At 34.5% G+C, this 22,291-nt stretch overlaps 1 protein-coding gene across 10 annotated transcripts in view; it reads right to left on the bottom strand.

The window, feature by feature from the left end:
- PXYLP1 (2-phosphoxylose phosphatase 1) overlaps positions 1-22,291 on the bottom strand; it is a 53,546-nt gene that overhangs the window by 17,516 nt on the left and 13,739 nt on the right. For 4 of the 10 annotated variants that reach the window (XM_074301674.1, XM_074301676.1, XM_074301677.1 and 1 more), the window contains one exon: positions 21,573-21,664. The exons of 4 other annotated variants lie outside the window; for them this stretch is intronic. The gene's annotated coding sequence lies outside the window, so the exon portion shown is untranslated. Of the gene's footprint in view, positions 1-12,261; positions 12,421-21,565; positions 21,665-22,291 lie in introns of all 10 variants that reach the window. 2 more of the 10 variants (XM_074301679.1, XM_074301680.1) reach the window with 2 other exon arrangements.

Genomic DNA, 22,291 nt, shown 5'->3' with positions numbered 1-22,291 from the left:
AATATGTCAACTGTTGGATTTTTTTCAATTACTCTTTGCCTAAGCAGACAAGAACTAATCCCTAACTACAGAAAATCTTTTTGTTTGCTCCTGTTCAGAAAAGCTTTGAAAATAAGTAACAATGCAGCAATCCTCCCTGTTCTGGCATCACAGAGTTTGAATAAAGTACCCCAATAAATAATTTTTTCCCAGATAATGAAACTTTTCTTTTTATTACCCTTAATTTCTTTTTAAATCTCTAAATCCTTCTAATAGAAATAATAACTTTTTATACATTTTCCTGCCTCTCTAAAAATGCTAATAAATTCTAAACTCCTACCATCTCTTAAAGAGTATGCTGTTTTTCACATTTTGTGTTCCCAACACCTATAAGTACCAAGTATCTAATAAAGGCTGAATTAGCACAATTTAAGCTTTTTTTTTATAAAACAGGATTATTATGAAATATTCGGCTTCTAGTAAGCTGTGTGATTTGGAGTAAATCACTTACTCTCATTTAACCTCAGTTTACTCATCTTCCTCCATAAAATAAGAAGAATGAGGAGAATGAACTTGTAATATTTTCTCAGGTCCCTTCCAAGATTCTATGGCTCTACCTATACTTGATGTTATACAGTGATGTCCTCAGGGGGTACTTAAGTGTATAAGGCTGTTTTGTTTTACCCTAAAGAATCACAAAAAGTCATTTATAAACATTTATTAAATGCTAATTATATGCCAAGTGATAGGGATAAAAATTTTTAAAGGAAGTCCTAGGTCTGAAGGAGCTTATTAATGGGAAAAGACAATATTTCCAAGAATTCTGAACAGGAAAGGGAGCAAGGAGATAAAAGGGGAGAGGAAAGGAACCTAGATAGATCAGGAGCATAGTGGAGAAATCAAAGAAATCCAAAAAGATTTTCCAAAATCCAAAAGAGAAGTCATTTCCTGGCTCAGGAGCCATGTTCTGGTAGATGGTAGATCGATACAATCTAGAAGATAGATCGATAAAGTGTTATCACAATTATTACAATTCAGTGTACAAATAAACCCCCTCTATTTTTCATTTGATCAAAATTAGGATAATAGGATAAATTTAGAGCTGGAGTTCTAAATCCTGAGAGTTAAACTAGAACATTCACAACCTCAATTTTAATTTAACAATTTGTTAAAACAAAAGAACTAGATGAACCATGTCATTATTTGTACTTCACAAGTGATCCTAACTGGGATGTGGTTATAAAGGAATGAGATTGCTCTTTTAAAAAAATATATCAGAATTTACACAGCCATGTATTTCCTCCTTTAGAAATTCATCTTAGGGGCAGCTAGTCGCAGTGGATTAAGCACCAGTCTTGAATTCAGGAGACCTTGAATTCAGGAGGCCCTGAGTTCAACTCTGATCTCAGACACTTAACATTTCCTAGCTGTGGGACCCTGGGCAAGTTACTTAACCCCAGCCTCCGGGGGAAAAAAAAAAAAAAGAAGAAATTCACCTTAGCAGATTTCCAATTTATTTCAACAATGCTGCTATTTTCAAAACATTTCTGGAATTCCTAATTTGAAATTACTTTCACAGACTATTTTCTAGATTGGTCTCATTTAAGAAATTTTAAGAAAACTGGTCTCATTTTACAATTACACCACCATGACCAAAAAAGAAAGGAAAAGGAAAGAAAAGGAAGGAGTTTATTCATAAGGCCTCCTTATGATCAGCTCCATTCTACTTCCAACTAATCTACCTTTTAAATGTCCAAGAGAAAGCACAAGTATTTATTATAGGAATTGCAACACATGATGATAAGTAACTATAGTAAAGGAAAAATACAGCAAATGTTATGTTGGGTGGTATCCAACTTTTCACAATCCCTATTTGAGGTTTTCTTGGTATACATAATGGAACAGTTTGTCATGTCCTTCTTTTACAGATGAGGAAACAGGCAAACAAGATTAAGTGACTTGTCCAAGGCCACATAGCAGATAAGTGTTTGAGGCCAGATTTAAACACACAGATCTTCCAGAGTCCACTGCTCTATCCATTAATACATTTTACCCCTCTTCAGTTCCTCCCCAATCTAGATGGTGGCCTTCTTGCTATTCCTCACATAGGACATTCTATCTCCCTACACCGTACCTCTTTACTGGCAATAAAACAAAATGTTCTCCTTTTTCAACTTCATCTTGCTGCTTTATCTTTCTTCAAGATTGGCTCAAATCCCACTTTTCTACAAGAGTCATTTCCTAGTCCTACTAATCTCCACTATTAAGTATTTTTTCTGGGAGATTATTTATAATTGTTGCCTTTTGGAAGGAGCTCCTGATTTTACAGAGGTAGTTTTTAATGCATCATAAGATTATGTTTTATTCCACCTGGAGTGCTGAGATTCCACATTCTTTACAACTGATCAGTAGGACTAGTTTATATTAATAAATTTCAATGAAACCATGAATAATTGACACAGTAGGGCTGTTTGCAAATTATCTCCCTAATTAGAATGTAAGCTCCTTGAAAGCAGTCATCATTTTTACTTTCTTTGTTATTAACACAATGCCACAGTAATAGCTTAATAAAGATGAATTTTTAAAATATCAGGTAGTGAAGTTTTTATTTATCTATGTATGTTTATCACACATAATGATATTTATGTATATGCATGTATGTATTATATATTACTCTTTATTACATTACTATTATATTCAATAAATTGTTACCTATTCTATATAACAAGAATTTAAGAAATGCTTACTGACATGACATCTGAAGAAGATCTTGAGTGCCAAACAGATATATATGGACTTTTTGTGGTGGACAATCCAATATGGATAATGAAGAACCATTGAATCAAAACAGGAAACATCATGACTGCTGCTATATTTAGGGAAATTAATCTGGCAGTAGACTAATCAAGGCTAGATTGAGAAAGAGTTAGCTATTACAACAAAACAATGTGAATTAGAGTGGTAGTTGTGAAAATAGTAAAATTATGTCAAGTACACTGTAGGGAACATGGCACAGATGCAAAAGTACTGGACTTGGAATCAAAAAATCAAGAGATACCCTCTATGACACTATACATGTTGCCTTGGACAATTCACTTTATAGATTTTATAACTCTAAAGTACTGTGTAAAGTATTAGTGTTGTTGAATCTATAGTGCAAAACAAATTACTACAAGAGTCAAAAATGTTTGAAAACTTGTGATTAGTTTAATTATTTATACCAGAAAAGAGGCAGAAATGGTTTTAAAAAAATAAATTTTAGTTTATGTTATTATCATTTTAAAAAAATTTTTTAGAGACATAGTATTCTAACTGAATATGTGCCATTGCAACTGAATGAGCCTCAGTTGTTCCATTTCCAATATTGTTCCATATTCAATAGCTGGCATTCCCCTTCAATTCTCTGGCTGCCTTTCAGTTTGACAGTATACCTAAATTACTTCAGTATTTTAAACCAGCACTATAATTACTAGTTTCTTCTACAGCAGCAATGCATGGGGCTGACTCAGCCACTTCTTTCACTATTTCTTTCCATAATTTTTGTCCTGGAATGTTCTCCTTCCCTCTCCCATAAGGAAACAATTACCACCAGTCTCTCAGCCTACTTAAATGGCTGAGTTCTGAGTCAATTATTCAAGCTTTTATTGGAATTTATCAATATAACTAGTCCTACTGACCAGTTGTAAAGAATGTGGAATCTCAGCACTCTAAGTGGAGTAAAACATTATCTCATGATGCATTAAAAACTACCTCTGTAAATCAGTTCTTATATTTCCCTTTTTGTCATTATTCTCTCAAAAGAAGTTCCTAATTTCTAACCCAAGAGCTCCTTCCAAAAGGCAAAGACTCTTCCAAGCTAAACTCATTCTAAGTAAACTCCATGACCTGTGAACAAGTTTTCTATTCCCTCATTAAAAGAGGCAATACATAATATATTCATAATGTACAAGCTTAAAAAAAAATAAAAATTGCTCATTAATGATCTAACAATTACTGATTTTGGAATAATAATACACATTTATTTATTTATTTGTTTTTTCTGAGGCTTGGGTTAAGTGACTGTCTTAGGGTCACACAGCTAGGAAGTGTTAAGTGTCTGAGACCACATTTGAACTCCGGTCCTCCTGAATTCAGGGCTGGTGCTCTATCCACTGCACCACCTAGCTGCCCCACGCATTTACTTATTTATGTTCAAGTTAAATTGGAGGAATTTCCAGATATCACTTAATGAATCAAAAAATTATTTATTAAAAACCTACTAAGAACCAGGCAATATATCAGACAATTGAAATACAAAGACAAAAGTGAAAGAGACCCTGCTTCAAGAAATTTACATTAATTTTATCAAGGACACAAATATCAGCAGCTAAAACAAATACAAGGCAATTTGGAGAAGGGAGAAACAGGAAACAACCTCTTGAAGAAGCTCTTAAGCAAAGTCTTAAGGGAAATTAGGGATTTTAAAATGTGAAAATGAAGAGAGTATTTTGCAAATATGAGGAATAGTCAATGTAAAGACATAAAGATGGAGATGCAGTGCATATATCATATGAGGGTCAGTAAGAACAGTATACGGCTAAAGATAAGGTGGAAATGAGTTTATGATTTAAATATAAAAAGTGATATTATAAGCAAATTAGAATTACAAGGAATAGTCTACCTCTCAGATCTATGAAGAAGAGAGGAATTTATGGCCAAAGAAGAATTAATGAACATTATAAAATGTAAAATGAATAATTTTGATTACATTAAATTAAAAAGGTTTTGCACAAACAAAATCAATGCAGCCAAGACTACAAGGAAAGCAGAAAGCTGGGGGGAAATTTTTACAACCAGTGTTTCTGGGCTAATGGCCTCATTTCTAACTGACTCAAATTTATAAGAATACAAGTCATTCTCCAATTAACAAGTGCTCAAAGGATATGAACAGACAATTTTCAAACAATGAAATTAAAGCCATTTCTAGTCACATAAAAAAGTTCTAATCACTATTCAAGAAATGCAAATTAAGACAACTCTGAGGTATCACTTCACATCTCCCGAGACTAACAGGAAAAGATAATGATAAATGATGGAAAGTATGTGGGGAACTTGGGACATTAATACATTGGTGAAGTTGTGAAATGATCCCACCATTCTGGAGAGCTATGTGGAACTATGCCCAAAGGACTATCAAACTGTGCATATCCTTTGATCCAGCAGTGTTTCTACTGGAGCTATAATCCAAAGAGATTATAAAAAAAGGAAAAGGACCTACATGTGCATAAAGGTTTGGTAGCAAGGAATTGGTAATTGAGTAAATGCCCATCAGTTAGGGAATGGCTGGATAAGTTACAGTATATGAATGTAATGGAATATTATTGTTTTATAAGAAATGATGAACAGGCTGATTTCAGAAAAGCCTGGAACTGATTCTAAGTGGAGTAGAACCAAGATAACTTTGTATACAATAATAACAAGATTATATAATGATCAATTGTGATAAAGTTGGCTTTTTTCAACAATGAAGGCAATTTCAATAGTGCCATCCATATCCAGAGAGAGAACTATTGAGACAATGTAGATCAAAGTATAGTATTTTCACCTTTTTTTTTTCCCTTGGTGGTGTTTGCCTGCTTTTTTTCCCCTTTTAATCTGATGATTATGAATAGAGACATGAAGAATAGGGAAATATATTTAGAAGAACTGCACATATTTAACCTATGAGAGATTACCTGCTGTCTTGGGGAAAAGGAAGGGAGAAAAATTTGGAACACAAGGTTTTGCAAAGGTGAATGTTTGAAATTATCTTTGCATGTATTTGGAAAAAACCAAAATAGTAAAAGAACAGTATGGCTAAACCATCATATTTAAAAGGAAATGAAATAAATCAGGAAAGGTAAGTTGAGGCCAGGTTGTGAAGAGCTTTGAATACCAAACAGAAGAGTTTATATTTGATCCTAAAAGTGACTGGGAGCCATTGAACTTTATTTATTAGGAGAATGACAGACCTGAACTTTAGGAATATCATTTGGCAACTGTGTGGAAGATACTTGTGGGAGTGGGAGACTGGAAACAGGGAGGCAAATTAGGTGGCCATAGTAGGAGTCCAGATGAGAGGTGATGAGGGCCCAAACTAAAGTGATGGCTCTGGGAGAGAAAGAAGGAAACAAAAGAGAGAGATGCTATGAAGGCAGAAATGGCATGATTTGGTCATGTAAGGTGAGAGTGAGGATTAAAGATCACACCAAGCCTGTAAACATGGATGACTGAAATTATGATCTTTACCATATTCCACCCAATGTTTTATTCAATAATGAAAAAGAAATTTATAATAAGTATAGTTATGAGAATAATCCATTTTAATTGATTAAAATGCTTGAAAATATGGCGATACAGCATCTGTATTTAAAAATATTTAATATACACCTATCATATCTAAACTGAATTCATGTGGTCAATTGCTTTAGATATTTATTTTTATTATAATGCATTATTTTTTAAAATGCAAAGAGGTATAATGGGTTGAAAGTTGAAAAGTTGAAAGTTTTTTCAACTCAGCTTATTTGCATTCAGTGCCAGAGCCACTGTATTGACAATGAAGGATAAAACATTTCAGACAGCACTAGTTAACAGGGAACTAAAAATTTATTATGAAATAAATGAGGAAAAATAAAAATTCAGAAATGTTATAAAGAATACTCTTTACGACTAATTTCAATTCCAAGTCCACAAACTTGGCACATTCACCTTTTCAAAGTTCTAAATTACATGTCTAGACAGACTCCGGTTTCAGAATATATGACACCACGGCCAACCTGCCAAATCTAGGCTCATTTACTTACTTCCTAGTTTCTTACAGTCATCAGCTCTCCTGACGGCTTTCCTTTCCCCATCATAGTGTCTGTCACCCAGTAAGCATTTAATACACATTTACTGATTGTTACTCACTTGTAGCCTTCAATAGACAATGAAAATGTTTTGTTCTACTCTGACAAGGGAACTTTGCTATTCTAAGAGTTTAACAAGTAAGTACTAATAGGAAAAAGACAATGGTTAAAAGTAACAAAGGGAAGAAAATACAAAGTTCATAAATCAGATCTAGTCCTAACTACAAATATATAGAGACCTTTGATTTTCTTAGTCACCTTAATGAGAACTAGATAAGGAGTATCTAAATGAAATTAGGTTTAATTGAGATCTAGTGACAGATTCGGGGTACAGGGAGTCAAACAGAGCTCCCCTGCAACCCCTTTGGATTTGGTGCAAAGATACAGAGTTAAATGAGGTCTAGTAGCAGCGCAAGAGTCCTCTGTAAAGGAATTTACAGACCCGAAAACCTAGATTGATAAGAGGTTTATTATGGGGTTTGGAAGTAAGGTTAAAAGGTAGAAAGACACCAGAGCCAGGGCTGGCACCAGCATACAGAAATCCTTGACATGGCCGGCGTAAGGATGTCATGTTTGGGATCTGCAAAGAGTGGACTCTAGTTTGGTCCTTTTATAATAGGGGCTTTAGATAATCTGAAGGGGGCTCATGGGTGGAGTCCCAGATTGGCTTCTGGCTTGAGTTCCAGCCAAGGTTAGAATTTGCTAGCTGGGGGTTGGGAAACCTGAACAGATCATTAGAATGGGGGCTGGGATAGCCCAAGTTGGCTCAGATCTGATGGGGGCTGGGAGGGCCTGGATATCTCCCATTGGAATTCAAAAGGGTGCTTTTGACCAGGATTTGTGAATCAAAGGTCCTAACTTCTTCAGCCATCTGAGCTTGGGAATCAGAAAGGAATCTTAAAGGGACCACAACCCACATCAACCTCTTCCCTGTTTAACTCCTTTTTTTGATGTTTCATCCAAGAATTCAGTCAGAAATATCCAAGAAGATACTAAGCCAAGCTCTAGATATTTAGATATGGTAGTTTTAACTATTGCTTCTGCAATCCACTTCCTCAAGATGTAAGGGCTCAATTGATCAATGATGGACAGAGCAACTACACCCAGAGAAGGAACACTGACTGGGAAATGAGTGTAAACTGTTTGCATTTTTGTTTTGCTTCCCAGGTTATTTTTATCTTCTGAATCCAATTCTTCCTGTGCAACAAGAGAACTGTTCGATTCTGCACACATATATTGTATCTAGGATATACTATAACATATTTAACATGTATAAGACTGCTTGCCATCTAGGGAAGGGGGCGGAGGGAGGGAAGGAAAAAGTCGGAACAGAAGTGAGTGCAAGGGATAATGTTGTTAAAAAAAAAAAAAAAAAAAAAAGTTATCCAGGTATATGTTCTGTCAATAAAAAGTTGTAATAAAAAAAAAAGTGAAAAAAAAAGATGTGCTTTGTGGCACAATCATTTCTTTTTCTGGGTCTTACAACATCCTCATTTGGGTTTCAAGTCTTCAGCCACTTCCTGGATCTTCAATTTCACTGGCTATGGAGCCTGTTAAAATACTGTCCCTGTCCCTGTCCCATGTCACCATAAGCCTCCTGTACTATAGAACCCTCCTCTAACACTCTCAATGGCTCGGGTAACTGGAAATTCTTTCTCACCATATTCTCTCTCCTTGTTACTTTAACTGAAGGTAATCTGCTAGCCCAATTATTATAGATATTTCTGTGCTCTGTGGTTGTTAGCTTCTCCAATAGCTCTACTAAATCAGCACACCTGCATCTCCTCCTCTCTGAAAGCCATGCAGCCCTAGATTATGCAGCTTATTATGCTACCTACCCTAAAGATCCTTCTTTTGCCTTATGTCTCCACTAATTCCTGAAATGATTTCTACCCAGACTATTCTATCCTATAAGTAATTGAAAATGCAAATCTGGATTTCAAAGGGAGGTCAGGGTTGTGATTACAAATTTGGAAATTATCTGTACACAAATGACAACAGATAGAATTACTTAAGACCCTATCTGGCAAATCATATTCAGTTCTAAGCCTCGAGGTCATATCATATAAGAACTAGTTGTAGGAATTGGGCATGATGGAAAAAAAGAAGACTTGGACAGGGGAGGGGAAAGGAAGCATACTAATTTGCTAATGATAACATGACCCTACTCAGGAATGAAGGAAGTAAAAACACATGATAGCTATTTTCAAATAGTTAACAATAGATAGAAGTTGGAAAGAGAAAATTTTAGGGTTAATGTCAGGAAAAACTTCCTTAAATTAGAGCTGTCCGAAAATGGAATGGTTTTCTTCAAGAGATGGTGGTTTCCATCTCCTTGGAGTTCTTCAATAGTTGATTGACTACTTGTCTAAAATGTTATCGGGAATTCTTTCATATATGAGTTGGAGTAGATGGTTGCTAAGGTTCTTTCCAACTCTCATTCTGAGGTCAATGTATTATTATATAGTCTGTCAATAAGAATCCTTAAATCTCTGAGGATAGAGGGAATTAAATGAAGAAAACTAGGAACCTGATTCTAATATTAAGGAAATCTGGAGAGTGGGCCAGAAGTGCCAGAGGTTAAGATGTAACCTCTTTGAGTTGGGATTTTTTTCATTTGTTTAAACTGTATCCCAAGTACTTATCATTGTAGTGTCCGGTAAACAGTAGGGCTTAATAAATGCTTGTTGTCTGACCACAATTGCCAGGACTTCACAAGAAAATGGTTATTCTTGAAAGAATGAAAGGTCCTTGAAAGTATGGACTGTTTGCTTTTTGTCTTTGTATTCCCAGCACCACAGCTTATTAACTGGTATTAAGGATTCATCAGAAAACAAGTTAAAAATAACAACACTGTTGTTGAAAGAGGTTGCTTCAATCTATACTCTTTGTGACCCTCATTTATGACTCCATGTGACATTGGAGTGTTTGCCATTTCTTTCTCCAGCTCATATTATACATAGAAAAACAGAGGTAAACAGTGTTAAGTGACTTGCCCAGAGTGACACAGCTAGTAACTGAAGCTAGATTTGAACTCAAGAAAAGGCACTCTATCCACTGCACTATCTAGCTGCCCTCAGAAATAGCAAGAAGGAACAAGAATTATATTACTCTCTTCCACACTTCATAAAAAGAAAAAAGAAGAAAAGAGATCTATCATTCTGAAATAAAAACCAAATTTTAGTTAAAGCATATTTAAAGCATAGTTAAAGTATAAGGAATATGTTTATTATACCTTTTTATTTTTCCAAATACAGGTAAAGACAGTTTTTAACATTCAGCTTTGCAAAACCTTGTGTTCCAATTTTTTTTTCCTCTCTACTCCCACCCTCTCCCATAGACAGCAAGCAATCCAACATAAGTTAAACATTGCAGTTCTTCTAAATCTATTTCCATATTTGTTATGTTGCACATGAAAAATCATATTAAAATGTGTAAGAAAAACAAGTAACAACAACAAAAAACTGAAAATACTCTGATCTGATCACATTCAATCTTCATAGTTGTCTCTCTGGATGCAGATAGCACTTTCCATCACAAGGCTTGAAGTCTAAGGGTCACAAGCCTTGAGTCACCTCATTATTGAAAAGAGCAAAGTCTATCACAATTTATCATCCATAATTATGTTGTTGTTACTGTATACAATGTTCTCTTGATTCTACTCACTTCACTTAGCATCACTTCATGCAAGTCTTTCCAGACTTTTCTGAAATCAGCCTGCTTGTCATTTCTTACAGAACAACAATATTCCATTACATTCATATACTATAACTTGTTCAGCCATTCCCCAACTCAATTTAGGTGGAAGAAATATTAAAAGAAAAGTTCAAGAGAACAGATAAATTTGCTATTAAATTTATAAAACAGGTGATCCAAAGGATACAGTAGAATTACCCAGGATAAGAACAAACCAAGATAGAATGCGTTTATGATCTGAATATGTTTAAAGTTTCAGGAGTAAATAATAGGCACCATCAAAATGGATTCCAATAAGTAAAATGAACGATAGATGGTATGGCATGTTGGTAGAGGACAGTGACTGTTCAATCAACAGAAATTAAACATTCTAAGAACCTAAAAGATCCCAAAATTCTAAAGAGGATGCTGAATTGCTAATGTCTTGGAGTATGCTTCCTGTCTTCCTAAGCTTTAGTGACAATAATGAGAAAAGCACAGAACTTAGAACTAGAAGACTAGATAGAATCTTCTCTCTCATCAATAAAATACAGATATCTTACTCTTATTCAAATAATATTTAAAGTATACATATATACAGGACTTTTTGATGTAGAATGATTCTTTTCAGAATTTTTAACACCAAGTATGTAGTAGTAATAGAACATAAGTATATATATATAGGAATGTTTACAAAAAAGTTATATATAAATGTATATTACATAAAATATTACACAATAATATTCTATGTGGAATAAATGTAGTTGTTTCTCTTTGGATCATAAAAAGAACACTTTCTGCCCTTGCTAAGATTAAAAAAAAGAAATATTTTTCTCAAAAATTCATTCTGTGTACTGGTGATATGTTCTCTATGTATGTCTTTGCTCTGCTAATGAAGTTGTCTTATTAAGTCTGTATCACTGCTGGATCCTAATTTCCCAAAATGCCAACTATCACTACATTGCGATACATTCTGTAGCCTCCTGAGCTAGAGACAATGGTAGTGCCTCTCCAAATACTGGAACCGTCAAATTTATCCTGACTTTAGGGGTTTCCAGCTCTCTAGCAGTTAATTAGTTTTATTTAACATGAAGCTATACTTTTGGGTAAGAGAACCAGAGTAGCAAAGATTTGAAGGTGTATTTAATTTAATGCTTTCCTCTGACACAGATAATAATGATTATCACCAGAGCCAAATCTCAGCTCTGCAAATAAATGCCAGGTAAAAGATCTTTCTCCCAAAGGGGGGAAAAAAAAAAAAAGCTAGAGGTTGAGTATACTTTATCCTGTTAAGATTTGTAAATTAGCTATTGTTGATGAAAATGTCTAAGTTCAAACTATCCACTCCTGGAATCTAAGGTCTGTGATTTAACCTTGGGTCAGGACATTGTTATTTATTTATCCTCCATTTGGATGAAACATTTGTGGACAGTTGCTGCTGCACTCTACTCCTTTTCTTCTCTGAAGTTATTCAGATAGGTGGCAAAGACTTCTGGATGAGGATCAGTTAACAAGGATATATATTTTGCCCAATCTGGCAACCTCACTCACATGATTCAACATTTAAGTAAGGGAGGTCAGGGTGTCAGTCCTTATGGCTTACATTATCTATGTAGGCTTTCCTGCCATGCAATTTAGCCCCATCTTTCTCAGGGTATGATTATCTGTTTCAGGGTTAGGTTAAGAGGTCAACCCTGCCTTATACCTTCTTGGATAGAAATGCTTGATGTAAGAATACCTTCCAGAAGAGTCAGAAATCTTACTATCCCAGTAGAGTATATGCTATGTATTCATGCAAAGCACTTTATCTCAGGGCCAGACAGATTGAACTGAGTCAAATGCATTGGTCAGATAGAGCCAAGCAACTCCACCAGTTCCTTTTTGTGTTTGTCGTCACCTAAGAAAGAGTACAACAAGAAATTATGTTTACTGGGTCCATCAATAGGCATGAAGCCCTTATGGTTGATATATAAGTTCCTTGTATGTCTGACATGCCAACGGTATAAATCCTACCCTAAACCCTACAGCTTAGGGGTATGGAAGGCAAGTCTGAATTGCCTTTCTTATGAATTAAAATGGTGGTAGACAACTGCCTCTTCCACAGGACATAATTAAGTGGATGTAGCATGTTTTTAAAAACTGTTAAAATATGCTCTTCTGGGCCAACGTTCTTTAAAATCCAGTAATGCCATTCAATCCAAGGCCATGTTGTTGCAATGTTTCAGATGGCACCCTATTTCAATAAAGAACAAATCTATATCAACATGGATATTATAATCTGATATCAGTTTGTGTGGAAAAATATAAGGAAAGTGGCATAGCATAAAAAAAAATTGGATATATTCATATAAAACTGCTGTTGATATCTGACATATTGGTTGGCCTTCATGAGTCCTCTTTCTAAAAGCAAAAAAGGTGATTAGTCCTAGTCTTTGCAACAGGGCTTCTTATTTTGCCAGATTTGATATTTTGGATCTATAACTTGTTCAGGCAATATTGCATTTATAATCTTTCATGTGCTTTTAATAAAATCTGATCCATTTTTACAATTTTTGAAGTTTTCTATTCACTCTTTTTGAAAATCATACAGAGATGGAATCTTTTAGGTAGTGCTCTATGATTCAAAATATTGCTCTCAGTTTCCTTTTATAAAAAATATTTCCTGTGTTTTAGCAGTTATTTAGGAAACATTAACCATGGTAGTTTTATTCCCAATATCACCATATCTCTATCTGCACATATACAGATAATTAAATAAATAATAAGTAATTCACTAATTATATCACATGTTCATTATGCAAAAAGTCTTTTATTAGCTTTAAAGTGCAAAAGAAATGCCAATCATCCTTATAACTGTCATCAAATTGAGAGCAGTTCTCAGAAGTCTAGGTATGAAAGTTTACTGAAATACTCCAATAAGGATATTGGTGGGGAGGAGAATGCTAATTTTCCAGCAACACCAAGAAATAACTACCCACCACTCACCTCAAGAAAGAAAAAGCAATAAAGCATCCTGTTAAAAAAATAAATAAATTTAAGTTTGCAAGCATTTAAAAGTTGCTGGAAATATGCATCCATTTATCTTTTATTCTTGAAGTTTAAATCAAAATATGTAGCAGATAGATAGCATTAAATAATGGTATTAAATGAAAATACATTCTTGATCCTTTTAACACCCTACTATAATTTTTAACAAATCTATTAACTAAGGAGGACATATAATACACACTTAACAAATGCCCTTCCTTTTTTCAGATCAACTAAAACAGAAGTGTTTAACTGCAACCTCAATTTTGAGTAAAGAAAGCCCAATAGACTCTACGGGTTTACTGAAAACCTCAGCCAACAATCTGAATCAATTCACAGCATTCATTAAGATTTCCAATGAAACTTCAAACCAACATTTGCTGATTTTGTTTCAAATGATGCATGATAGAAAACTCTACAATTATACACAGTGACATGCAACATGAAAGGATTTTGCTAGGAGTTCACAAGTATCTATCTATAAATAACTAAATTTAGTAATTTGACAAAATGTGAATAACTTGTTCTAAGAGAATACATGCTTTTCCCCCCTCTTTTTTTTCCTACTTCAACAGCCTTCGAACAAAAGTGAAGTCTAATAGATACAGATAACCCAAACTAAAAGAAAATTATATTAGCTGTAATAATCAATCTCCAATCCATGTTGCACATTACTACCTAATCTTACTAAAACAACACTTTAATAATTACTTTTCTCAATGGCTTCCTAATATCTCTCCTATCAAAGATAAATTTCTCATGATCAGCAGGATTTCAGAAAGCCCATGTAGGAGAAACCTACATGGATTGATGTTAAGTGAAGTGAGCAGAACCAAGAGAACATTGTACACAGCAACTAGATTATATGATGATCAATTCTGATGGATGTGGCTCTTTTCAACAGCAAGGTGGTTCAGGCCAGTTCCAATGGTCTTGTGATGGAGAGAGACATCTGCCCTCAGAGAGGATTCTAAGAACTGAGTGTGGATCAAAACATGGTAGTTTCATTTTTTGTTTGTTTGCTTGCATCTTTCTCATTTTTTCCCTTTTTGATCTGATTTTTTTGTGTGTGCAGCATGATAATTATGGAAATATGTATAGAAGAATTGCACTTGTTTAACATATATTGGATTACTTGCTTCTAAGAAAGGGGGGAGGGGAAATGGAGGGAGAAAAATATTTGGATCACAAGGTTTTGCAAGGGTGAATATTGAAAACTATATATGCATATGTCTTGAAAATAAAAATCTTTAAAAAAAAAAAAAAAAAGATAAATTTCTCCTGTAAACTCCCAAAGCTCTCAATAATCTGGCCCTATTCTAAAGCACAGTACATGTAGTCAGGAAAACCTGGGTTCAAATTCCATTTCAAATATTTAGTACCTGTGTGACCCTAGGTAAATCCTAATCCTTTTAAATCTCAAGTTTCTGACTTATAAAATATAGATAAATTCATCTACCAAACTGAATTGTTGTGAAGATCAAATTACATAACATATGTAAATCTTTTTGAAATCCTTAACATACTACCAGCTTTTATTATGATGATGTTGGTTAAAAACGATTGGGGCAGCTAGGTGGTGCAGTGGATAAAGTTCCAGCCCTGAAGTCAGGACCTGAGTTCATATCTGGTCTCAGATACTTAATACTTCCTAGATATGTGACTGGCCAAACCATTTAATCACAATCGGCTCAGCAGGAAAAAAAAAGAGTGATCACTAGTTTTTCAATGTTTTCATAAAGCACACCTTTAATAATCTCTTTTTTGTATTTTTCTAAGAATTCATATCAAGTTTATTGGTTGTAGTTTTAAGAATCTACTTTCTTCACCTTTTAAAAAAGTGGGACGAGGGGGCAGCTAGGTGGCGCAGTGGATAGAGCACCAGCCCTGAATTCAGGAGGACCTGAGTTCAAATTTGGTCTCAGACACTTAACACTTCCTAGCTGTGTGACCCTGGGCAAGTCACTTAACCCCAGCCTCAGGAAAAAAAAGGGGGGAGACCTTTACTTATATCCACTTTCATAGTATGTATCTTTTTGTAACTTTGTTCTCTTATCACTTCTTAATGATTCCTCAAAGATCACTGAAAGTATTATGGTCTTATTTATAAATTTTCATCAAAACTTATAAGCTATTATTTGACTGAAACCATCTATCAAAGTTGAAAACAGAGAAGTTGCTCCTGTTTCTTTTCACTTACGTGGGCTTCCAAAATAACCAGTGAACTACTTTTTTCTTCTATAATAACCCATCTAAGAATAATGATTATTCTTCTTGGTAGAAAAAAGGTATAAAGTGGGTAGGGTTATTTCCATCTTCTTGTTGACTGTCCTATAATGAAATCTCTTCCCTTTCTTGTTATTTCTCTTGCCTTCAACATAACTAAAAAGGGTCTTTTTATTATCACTAATATTTATCACAAGTTTCAGTCAATCCTGGGCTTTAGTTTTCCTGACTATTCTAAAAGAATTATGTCAGACTTGTTTTCTTCTCATCTTTTTGAACTTCATTTCTCATTATTTTTTAAATAGCCTATAATTTTACAGTGCTTTACAATGCAGAAAACAGCCTCAAAAAATGTCCCTATGATAGCAATCTAGTGCTAGAAACGAGCATTTTCAAGCCCATCAATCAAACCGCATACAATCTTAATTATAGGTAAAATAAGCATTGCTGCTTTAATCACACATAATTAAGCAGTAACAAGTAACTGTAGTATATTTCAGTCTACTGACTATGAACATGTTCAAGGAAGGTGAACATATGAATGCATAATAGTTCTCTTGATTTTTTAAGATCAACACAGTGAAGAGTTTAAAGAAGATGCTTAGCTAAAGATAACCAACCTAAATTCTGAGTAATGACATCTTATATTATGGAAAGCTATATAGAATTATAAAGTATTTAGATATCTAAAACTGTTACTCCTCTGCAAAGTAAAGGGATCGAATGAGACAAAAGGTTCTGATCTTTTCTATGTAATAGAACCCTTTGGTGGTCTACTGAAACATACACATTCCTCCACAGGGTTCTATGACATAGTAAATATTAGTAAATATTAGTTAGAAGTTGGGGAAAATAAAGATGTAAAATTTTTTCCCATTCAAGTTCACAGACAATCACACACACACACACACACACACACACACACACACACACACACACACACACACACACACACACACACACACACATCTATTCATGGACACCCAGGTTAAGAAACCCTAGAATAGATAATCCCTGAGGCTCCAGATCCCAAAACTCCATTATCTTGTCATCCATTCTCTCATGTGACAATAGTATAGTTGTAATTTTTTAAAATTAGAGATTTAGAGATTAGAGATGGATTGAAAAGGATCCATATGTCACTATTCTGAACCCAAAAATCATTCAAGAATTAATTAGTAACAAATAATTGATGCAAAGGATATCAACAGAAATCAAAACACAGTGTCAATGAAAACTCAGATGGTGACAGCTAAGAAACAAGGGTGGTACAACTCATTCAAGTGTGTCAGAAATTGGTCCCAGGCCTCCTTATAACCATACCAGTCTATATCTGAACCACACATATCACTTAAACTGGCAAATGATTGCTTTTGCTTTTTTTAGGGTAAAAAGACTTCAATTACTGGTCCATCAAGTTGCAATATTCACTTTTATATGTTGTATCTAGTTAGTTTTTTTGGGATGTCAGTCCAAGTTGCCTGCCTGCCCCATTTACAAAGTTTCTTTTTTTTAAATACCTTAATTGAAAGCATTTAAAATTAGTTTTATTATTTCAAGCTGCCAAAAACAAGTTACCTAAATAAAAGACATCAAAGAGTGTGCAATTTAATTACATTGAACAACTGAAACAATTTTTTTGAAACAAGCTTTTAATAAAGCTAATTATTTTGCATGTGAAGTAAAATTTACTATTTTAAATACCTTAAAATGAAAGGAAAATAAGACAGCAGCAAATTGGTGAAAATGTTAAAAAAAAGAAATGTCATGACACAGGGTGGAAACTTGCTTCTTAAAATAACTTTTTAAATGATGGAACCCTCTGTACAGTCTTGACAGATATAGTAACCAGGTGTTTGCAGTTATGTAATCAGATAAATGATGCTACTACATTATCTTCATTCTATAAAATCAGCATTTCTACTGAAACAGTAGTATATGACTATATAATCCTCAAATGAATAGGTGAGAATATACCACTGATACCACTAATTGTACTTTTGGTGTGAAAATATCTACAATAAGAGACACAAAAGTCACTTAGCAAAGCTGCTGCCATAACTATCTGTTATGCCATTTTAAAACTCATTGTGTTACATTCTTCAGTTACTAAATAATGTGGTAGCATGCTGCTCATAAAAGTTAAGTTTTTGTCAATGATTGTTCCTAATGAAACAAACTACATGACTTTACAAAATTTTTACATTAATTAAAGGAATGGACATCAGATAGATGGGTGGCACACAGAACAGAGCACTGAACCTGGAATCAGGAAAAACTTACTATGTGACCTGCGCAGATCATTTAACTTGTCTGCCTCAGTTGTCTCAAGTGCAAAATGGGTATAACAAATAACAGCACCTACCTCACAGGCTTTGTTATGAGGATTGATTGAGATAATATTTGTAAAGAATAGTCCCGATACACAGTAAGTGCTATATAAATGCATGTTCCCTTCTCCTTCCCTTCTATAGTCCAATGAACTTTCTATTATATATACCATGCTGCTTTTTGAGCATTACTGGACTGAAATTTCTTCTGAAATGTGACATTTGGATGAGCTAGGCAAGTGAAGTAATCAACAAAAACAGCAACATATATCAATACCACTTCCTAAAAGGGTGAGAATCAAAGCATACAGAACTGGTTTGATTTCTGTTCCTAAAATAACCTCTTTCTAAAAATAGCACTGACTTCTGTTAACTGGGCTGTCTTTCTTTTAGAAGGGTTGATTATTCTGAGATCTTATCTATAATATAAGTAACATTCAAAGTCAAGACAAATGCAGATGTTTACTAAGGAAAACACTATAGGAAGACACACTATTCATGCCAGAAAGACTAAAGCAAAACACAGACCTGGCAAAACAAACTAACAATTGTTGAACACTATTCTGCTCATGAGTCATAAGTACATATAAACATACATCAGCATATGGAAGGTTTTAGATGATCACTGTCAACACTGCATTTGGTTGCAAAGCACAAATTAACATGGTGAAGTATGTTCACAAAGAATTTAGGAGATTTTTGTTATTATTGTTCAGTTCTATTTCAATCATGTCTGACTCATTGTGACCCCATTTGAAGTTTTCTTAAAGATATTGAAATGGTTGGCTATTTCTTTCTCTAGGTCATATTATATGTATGGAGAACTGAGGCAACCAAGGTCAAGTGACACAGCCAGTAAGTGTCTAAGCAAATTTGAACTCTGGAATATGAATTTTTCTGTATTCAGGCCCAGCACTCTTATCTACTGCACCACCAAGCTGCCCCAATTCAACAGAAAAGTGTTTCTAAAACACTGCTTTGATTAGATTACTTAAAATCTCAAATAGGTCAAAAATCTTCAAAGGCTCTCCACTTCCTAAAAAATCAAAACCCTTTAGACTGGCCTTTAAAGCTATCTATAACCCAACCAACTTGTCCAACTTCTTATTTTACTATTTCTCAATATAGAGGCCTTCTGCTATATTCATTCAACATGAAATATTCATTTTCACTTGCTATGTATAAGGAATTGCATCTTAGCAAAACTGATCTATTCATTCCTCCAAACAAGGAGCACTTGCCATACTCCTGGCTCAGAATATTCTATCTACCTAAAATGTTGGCTCCCCCCCACCCCACACTTATTTCTGCCTACTGAAAGAATCAATGTTTTTCAAGGTCCAGTTTAAGGTCTACTCCTTCTACTTTCTGACCATTTTACCTAGTAATGCTCTTCTAAATCCCCGTATTGCTTAGAACAGTCATCTCCAAAGTTAAGGCCCAGAGTCTCTCTGGAAAGTGTAGCTTGACCCAAATGGTGGAGGGGGGTTGGGGGAGAGGATATCTACACACATATACACACACACACACACACACACACACACACACACACACACACACACACAATCATCTAATCAGAGATTGGGAAGAAAGGTTACAAAATTTATCTCCAACAAATCACATCTACCCTTATTCCCCAACTTTCTCCAAGCATTTTGCAGAAAGCATTGGTCTCTTGGGGCAATTATAATTTAATTGAGTGAGTACCCACAATCCAGCTTCAGAGATGCCATTGGAAAATTTTCTCACCAGCATATCCATCTCCTATCCCTCAGATAACTTTGTAGCTACTGCAGGTACCCCTCAGAAAGTAAGCTCTGGTTTGGGGCAGTGCACAGTAAGACCTCTGCCTCTATTATTTTCATTTTGGGTAGGCAAAATGAGTCTCAGAGATTGACCAATTATAGATAAGTTGCAATATTCATAGCAGATCTTGTTATTGTTCCTCCCAAACCTGCCCTTCTTCTAAACTTCCCCATTTCTATTAAGAGCACCACCACTCCTCCAATCTCCCACTCGTAACTTTGATGTCATCTTCAAGTTCTCACTCTTCTTCTCCCTACATATCCAATCACTAGGCAAATATTGTTGTTGCTATCTCCACAATGTCTCTTGTATCTGCTTGTTCTCTACTCACATGGCCACCACTTACATCTTACCTGGACTACTGCAATAGCCTCCTAAATGATCTATCTGCCTCCCTCAATTAAATCCTTTCTCTGAAACTTCCAATTAGGTGCCAGTGATTTTCCCAAAGTATAAGTTTCACCAAATCACTCCCCTATTCAATAAACTCTAGTGGCTCCATAACCACTCTAGAATATTATTTCATCTTTAGCTCATCATTTTTAAATTTCTATTTTGTATAATTTTTATAAGATATAATTATTGGTATGATAGTAGACACATATAATTAATAAGTTACATATACATATATGAGGTGCTCAAAATCTTTTTTTATTAAGAAAAGTGTACAATCAAAAAAGTTTATGGCTCACTGGTTTAGACCAGTAGTTCACAATCACACTAAGAGAGCACTTCTTAAGATTTTTTTTTTTAAATGTACTGGCCTTTACAGGATAATTATATAATTACAATCTATTGGTTGAGGGAATATATGTTGACAGAAAGCAACTATGAATTCAGTAACACAAATGAAAGTATGTGTTATTAATCACAACAGCACTCATATATTTGAAAAACATTATTGTGTAAGGAATTATTTATTCAGTATACTTAAGGTGCCTTTGCTCACTTATTATATGTCACACTGCATATTTTGCTGGGTCTAAAGATCAAAATTACAGCTCTTGATACACATAAAGATATGTGAACTCTGCAATAATTTCAAAACACCCCTCTTTAGTCCTACCTCTATCCCATAAGCCTCATCTTAAAGGTTGGAAATTATTCATCTAGACCATTTATCTGTCAATTAAAAATGCAAGTTTTTATACTACATTTTAAGTGTTATCTCACATATCAGAACTTAACTTTTCATATGTTTATTTCCAAAAGAGAGGAAGAGGATTCACTGCAGAAGTCTACACTAACAAGTATTCTTATAAACTATGCCTGTAAAAAGTAGACACTCGTGACTTGAAAGAAATTATATGAGAAGCCACTCCCACTTCAACTTTTATATAGAGTGAAGTGCTGTACATTGCACAAATTTTCAGATTTTTATATTGTATTCACTAATTATGCTATTTTTTTCTTTCTCCTTTTTTGTCATTAAAAATATTATTAGAAGTTTAAAAAAAGCTTTAATAAAAAATTTATTTTTTTAAAGTGGCCACTAAATTGGACTAACTAGCAAATCTAAGTCACAATCCTTGAAGGCAATTAAGAATACTATCAAAATAAAAATGTCATAGAATCTTAAGTGAATCCTTTTTGAACTCTTCTCTCTCTACCCTCTCCTTTGGCCATCTCATTGATACCCACAGCCTCAATTACAACCTACCTCAAAATAGATGTTTCTCAAATCTCCATGACCTCTGCAGAGATAAACTTCAGCTCCAACTCATCTACGGATGCCTCAAACATGATCAACATCTAAAAATCAAAATGTCAGAAAGTATGCCATCAGTGCCCTTTTTCTGTTTCTGGTGATGGCAACTTGACTCCCTGGTTCAAAACTTTGATTTATCACACACACACACACAGAACAATCTGTCAAGTGTTGAAGTCCACCTTTTTAACTACTAAATCCCTTCTATTCTCATGAATCACACTACATGCCAGAATGACTGCAACAGCCCAATAATCCTGCCTCTATTCCTCTCACTCCCAGAAACTGATTTCATCTGCATAAAAATTTTTCCCATGTGGAAATTCCCTTCACTAATTTGTTGTTGCTCAGACGTTTCTCAATTGTATCCCATTCTTCATGACTCCATTTGGGGTTTTCTTGCAAAGATATTACAGTGGTTTGCCCTTTATTTCCCCATCTCGTTTTACAGATGAAGAAACTTAGGCAAAATGGGCTAATTATCTTGCTCAGGATCATCCAGCTAGTAAGTACATCTAAGGCCAGATTTGAACTGAGGAAGACCTATAGGTCCAGCACTCCACCCTAGCTGCCAAGAACCTTTACTAATATAGATCAGCAATCAGTCAGTACTTCATTCTTAACAAATTGCTTAAGACACAGAGATTACATAGTTTGCTCAGCATTAAGAA

This window comes from Sminthopsis crassicaudata, chromosome 3, assembly GCF_048593235.1.
Source record: "Sminthopsis crassicaudata isolate SCR6 chromosome 3, ASM4859323v1, whole genome shotgun sequence".
NCBI classification, from domain to species: Eukaryota; Metazoa; Chordata; class Mammalia; order Dasyuromorphia; family Dasyuridae; genus Sminthopsis; species Sminthopsis crassicaudata.
The sequence above is the reverse complement of the archived record's forward strand: the minus strand, read 5'-3'. Positions and strand labels throughout refer to the sequence as shown.